General features: G+C 42.2%; 1 protein-coding gene across 1 annotated transcript in view; it reads right to left on the minus strand.

Moving 5' to 3' along the window:
- Window positions 1-5,545, minus strand: part of l1cama (L1 cell adhesion molecule, paralog a) — an 89,829-nt gene extending 84,284 nt beyond the window's left edge. Inside the window, exon 1 of the mRNA XM_031794625.1 lies at window positions 5,330-5,545. The gene's annotated coding sequence lies outside the window, so the exon portion shown is untranslated. The remainder of the gene's footprint in view (window positions 1-5,329) is intronic.
- Window positions 5,546-6,000: the final 455 nt, after the last annotated feature.

A 6,000-nucleotide genomic window follows, 5' to 3' on the forward strand; every position in this document is an offset into this window, starting at 1 on the left:
CCCCAAATACAGGTGTGCCAAGCTTGTAGCGTCATACCCAAGAAGACTTGAGGCTGTCATCTCTACCAAAGGTGCTTCAACAAAGTACTGAGTAAAGGGTCTGAATACTTATGTAAATGTGATATTTCAGTTTTTTTATTTGTTATACATTTTTGGGAAAAAACACAAAAAACAGTTTTTCCTTTGTCATTATGGGATATTGTGTGTAAATGGATGAGGAACAAAAACTATTTAATAAATTTTAGAATAAGGCTGTAACGTAACAAAATGTGGAAAAAGTCAAGGGGTCTGTATACTTTCCAAATGCACTGTAGTGCACTACTTTAGCTAGATCCCTATGGGCCCTGGTCAAATAATAGTGCACTGTCTAGTGGTTAGAGCATTAGACCAGTAACCGAAAGGTTGCTGGATCGAATCCCTGAGCTGACGAGGTACAAATGTGCCATTCTGCCCCTGAACAAGGCAGTTAACCCACTGTTCCCCGGGTGCTGAAGACTTGGATGTCGATTAAGGCAGCCCTCTGTACCGCTCTGATTCAGAGGGTTAAATGCAGAAGACACATTTCAGCTGAACGCATTCAGTTGTACAACTGACTAGGTCCCCCCCTTTCCCTAGAGAATAGAGTCCCATTTAGGATGTAGCCTTTATTTACACATTATCTTAATATCTCTTTTCATCTGTTATCCCGCGTTTTACCTTCGTTCTGCCTGTAATGTCATATTCCCTGGAAAATAGCAGCTAGACTTTAATCTGGTTTAAAGGCTTTGTAAATGAGGCACATAGTGTGTGTATCTTTAATTTATAATGGCGCTTTCACACAAGATGCTCCAGTGTGTTGTCCAGCGTGTGGATTATAGTCTTTCTGCTCTAGTGAGTGAATGGTGTGAGTAGTGTCTTGCTCTAGTCGAGTGAGTGATGGGTGTGAGTAGTGTCTTGCTCTAGTCTAGTGAATGAAGGGGGTGAGTAGTGTCTTGCTCTAGTCTAGTAAATGAAGGGTGTGAGTAGTGTCGTGCTCTAGTCTAGTGAATGAAGGGTGTGAGTTGTGGCTTGCTCTAGTCTAGTGAATGAAGGGTATGAGTTGTGGCTTTCTCTAGTCTAGTGAGTGAATGGTGTGAGTTGTGGCTTGCTCTAGTCTAGTGACTGAATGGTGTGAGTTGTGGCTTGCTCTAGTCTAGTGGCAGTGAGGGCCTGAGGCAAAATAACAGGTGGTTTAGCATTTAGCTAGTTAAACACTGGAGCATCAAGCTAGCCTAACACTGTGGAGCATCTAGCTAGCGTAAAATTGTGGAGCATCTAGCTAGCGTAAAAATGTGGAGCATCTATCTAGAGTAACACTGTGGAGCATCTAGCTAGCCTAACACTGTGGAGCATCTAGCTAGCGTAAAACTGTGGAGCATCTTGCTAGTGTCAGGCTAAAAACTAAAGACACACACACTGGGTGCCTCATTTACTAAGCCTTTAAACAGGTATAGCATACAGTGCTGTTCACTAGCTGGTATAAATATCACCTCTCTTCCCAGTGAGCTCTCCTGGCTGGCAGATTGAGAGCACACAGCCCACCTTCCTTAACAAAATGACATCTCTACAGTTTAACACACACACACACACACACACCATACCATACCATACCATACCATACCATGAAAAAGACCAATACCATTGGCATTACATAAAACGTAATAGTGCACAGCAAGAAATACATGTAAACATGAAAATAAACCCTGCAAATGATGCAACCCTGCCCCGTCTCTCTGGTTCACTAACACATTGATCTATATGTCATATAAACTGTGCATATCATGTTTATCTTTCCCTCCCTCCATCCCTTCTTCCTCTCTTTTGTCCTTGCTGCCGTCTCCCTGTGAACTTGTCTTTCTTCTCTTGATCCCTCCTCTCTTTTTTTCTCTCTGTCTCTTCAGACAATTTATCTACCAGCATATATATTACAGGATCGTGAGTGCATTGCTTTTCAAATGGGAGCCCAACCTTCCTTTCCCTTTCCCTCCCTCCCTCTCTCATCCTCCCCTCCCCTCTTTCTTTCTCCCCTCCCTCTTTCTCTCCCCTCTCTCTCTTTTTAACCTCTTTTTCTCTCTCCCCCCTCCCTCTCTCTGACCCCACTCCCTCCCTCCCTCTCTATTGCTCCCCCCTCCCTCTGTCTCTCTCACCTCTCTCTCTTAACTCTCTCTTTATCTGCCCCCCCATCTCCCTGGTCTCTCTTAAATCACCCTCTTCAGCCATCCCTCTGTTAGAACAGCTCAATTAATCTCCAGCTGGCTTCAGCGAGGAGGAGGAGACTACATTTTGCTACGGCATAGAGGACCCAGGGTAATCACACACTGTACTGTACAGCGATGTGTGTGTGTGTGTAGTGTAGCTATATGAAAGACAGTAAGAAATAACAACTATCTGTCTGGCTCTAGGAGCAGCAGATCTAGGACATTCAAAGTTAGGGTTGTGACCCCTACTGGGGTCAAGGGGGAACTGCATTGGGGTTGCCAATAAAAAAAACAAGAGTAATACAATCTGTACTATTGTGTGGGAAAATATACAAACGTTTTTGAGAAAGATAATTTGAAAAATACAATTTTGAGTAAATGTATTTAAAAAATAACAATAATGATAAGAGATGAAAATGCAATGAATTGAAGGTTATTTATTGATGTGAAATGTACCTATTTTAAGTGTCTGTCGTTAGATTTGTGGTGGAGTGGAGTCGCAACAAATTTTTTGGGGAAAAAAACGGGGTCCCCATAAATTCTGGCAAAATCATTTTTATTTATTTAACTCCAAATTGAATTTCCTGCAATTCTACACATTTTGACATGAGGAGTAGAGAAAATGTTGCAGTTTTAAAGCAAGTTTTCTGCCAATTCTACACAAGGGGCGGAGAGAAAATAATAACAATATTATAAAACATTTCATGCAATTCTACTTATTTTTCCATGGGGCAGAGAGAATTGTTTTGCTGTTTTACAGCTAATTTCTTGACATCAGCAAACCTGTCTCCCACACAACGCCATACACGTGGTCTGCGGTTGTGAGGCCGGTTGGACGTACTGCCAAATTCCCTAAAACGACGTTGGAGGCGGCTTATGGTAGATAAATGAACAAATTCTCTGGCAACAGCTTTGGTGGACATTCCTGCAGTCAGCATGCCAATTGCATGCTCCCTCAAAACTTGTGACATTTATGGCATTGTGTTGTGTGACAAAACTGCATATTTTAGAGTGGCCTTTTATTTCCCCAGCACAAAGTGCACCTGTGTAATGATCATGATACACGTGTCAGGTGGATTACTTATCTTGGCAAAGGACAACTGCTCACTAACAGAGATGTAAATAAATCTGTGTACAACATTTGGGAGAAATACGCTTTTTGTGCGTGTAGAACATTTCTGGGAATCTTTTATTTCAGCTCATGGGACCAACACTTTACATGTTGCGTTTATATTTTTGTTCATTGTATTATGGGCTGCCTGTTCTGTGTTCTGTGTTCTAGAAACAGAATATAATGTTTTGCATTCTAGAATACAAGAACACTCTACATTGTAATCCTCTCATTTGCCTAATGGATTAATGTAGATTTGCAAGCTCGTTGCCATGTTTGGCACATTGCCTGGTGTTTGCATCCGTTCACAGGCACACCTATACAGTCTGTTGGGAGAGCTGCCTGACTGACTGCCACACCCATCTTTTCCTTTTCAACGTCTCTCTCTCTCTCTCTTCTGTTGAAAGCATCTCTCTTTTCTCTTTCTACATCATTCTTTCTTTACCTCTCTCTTCTTCCCTCTACCACTTCAGTCTCTCTCCCTCCCCTTCCACCTGTTTCTCTCCCCTTTTCTCTCATTCTCCTTACACCCCTTTTGCTCGGTCTCTTCTTCTCCTGCCTCCCTCTCTGTCCCATCAGACAGTACTGTAGTTAAGGTAGCTAGAGGGAGGAACACAGGAGCACCTCAGAGGAGCACCGCCCCAGATAAATGCCTTCGGTTCCAGAGCGAGAGTGAGAAAGAAGAGAGAGAGATACACTGCAGTAGGATAGCCAGGACAGGAAAGCCTGTATTCACAACATTGAGTGCTGATCAATCAGCTCCTCTCTGTCCATATGATCTTATTTAGTATGATCTAAATGACAAAACTGATCCTAGATCAGGATAATGTTCTTTCTCTCAGATTAGACCTCCTTCCTTCAGACCACTAGCCTGATCCCAGATCTGTTTGTGCTGGCCCATATGAACACAAACAGACCTGGGACCAGCAGGCTACCAGACCTGTGAATATATCATTACAGCACAGTGCAATCAGAGCCTTCCTTAACAACATTAAACCCGTGAGTTGAAGGAGGGGAGTACAACAGGGAGAATAGTGGAAAATACTGTATAAAGTAGCAGAGTTGAAAGAGAGATAAGATGAAAATAAGCCGAGTTAACTGGAAGATTGGTCAAAATGATAAAGGCATGGTCTAAAGGGCAGGACATAGGTGAACAGAACTGTGTTAAAATGCCTAACATATTGTAGCAATAATAATATATTGTATTTTGTAAAAAATATTTGTTTTATGTGACAATTTTTTTTGAAAACATTGTAAGTGAGCAAAATAACCCCACACTCATTTTCAATGTATTTTTTTTAATGTGTCAACACTTATTTCAAACGTGTATGATCACACACAGTCATAAAATGCAAAGTAAAATCTCTATTTGTGCAGATTAGTAAAACACCAGCCGATAATATAATTTCCTCCAAAGTTCCACAACAGCATTGCATTCAATATTAATACCAACCAGTCAGACCCTGTTGCATGCTACACACTGTCTGACTGTGTGCCCAGCAAAACCTACTGAAGACATACCATCATATTATTTCTCTGTGTAACATCCATTCAAACTATTCAACAAGATGTCTGCTTCAATATGCTGTCATTTTCACAATTACAAAATATAATTTTCAAATTAATTAAACGTAAACTATGAAGGTGATACTACGGTACAAAACATACAAACACTTCTAGCACAACATTGAGAGAAATGACGATAAGCACATTTGCCCATTTTAACAATATTCTCAACAGAAATCTTGAAATATAAATACTTTTGACAGTTGTATCCAATGACATCACCACTAATATTATTCTCCACTCACTACAAATACATTCATTAACTTACTCTTCTAGAAATCTAACCATCTTTCCACAGCCATCACAGACAGGCTAGGAAGGTGATTGTGATGCTGTGAGTGGAACTGCAGATGTGACCAAGGTGTGGTGAAGCTATAATCCTCCAGCCAGACAGCATTCTAATTCATCTCTCTCTCTCTCTCTCTTCTTCTCTTACCTCCACAGGTTTAAAAGATGGCCTCAGGGATGTTGATTCTCCTTTTCCTCTGTCCTCCTTGTTTTCTTCCCCTCGCTCTCTCTCTCTTCCCCTCTCTCTATCAAATTGATTGTGCCCTCTCCTTTCTCTCTGTGCTGATGCTGCAGTGATACAAAAACACACCCTCTCTCCCTCTCTCTCTCTGCCTCCCTCGCTCTCATTGGCTTCCTGCTAGAGGTGACATCGCCTTTCTTCTGCTCTGCCTCTCCACTCATCCCTCCCTCTTCCCCTGCCTCGCTCTCTCACTCAGCTCGCACTCTCGGTGAATTCTGACCATTCCTTTATTGTCTTCTTCCCCCATCCCTCCCTTTCCTCTCTCAATTCCCTCAGTTCACCCCATCCCCTCGCTCCATCCTCCTCCCCTCCCTCTTCTCTCTAGCTGGATTAGTTTTGCCAGGTTTCAGTAGCCAGATAGCAGTTCTCTCTCCTCTTTCTATATGCATGGATGCAGATCAGCTCTAGCAGACATAACAATAGACTTATTAGCATAGTGTAGACTACGACCCGACGCTGTGCTCTACATCTCACTCTGTCTGCCGTCTGTCTGCATCCCAAATGGCACCCTAGTTCCTATATAGTCCACTAAACAGGGAATAAGGTGCCATTTGGGATGCATCCCACATCTTTCCTTG

The sequence above is a fragment of the Oncorhynchus kisutch genome, linkage group LG17, assembly GCF_002021735.2.
Source record: "Oncorhynchus kisutch isolate 150728-3 linkage group LG17, Okis_V2, whole genome shotgun sequence".
NCBI classification, from domain to species: domain Eukaryota; kingdom Metazoa; phylum Chordata; class Actinopteri; order Salmoniformes; family Salmonidae; genus Oncorhynchus; species Oncorhynchus kisutch.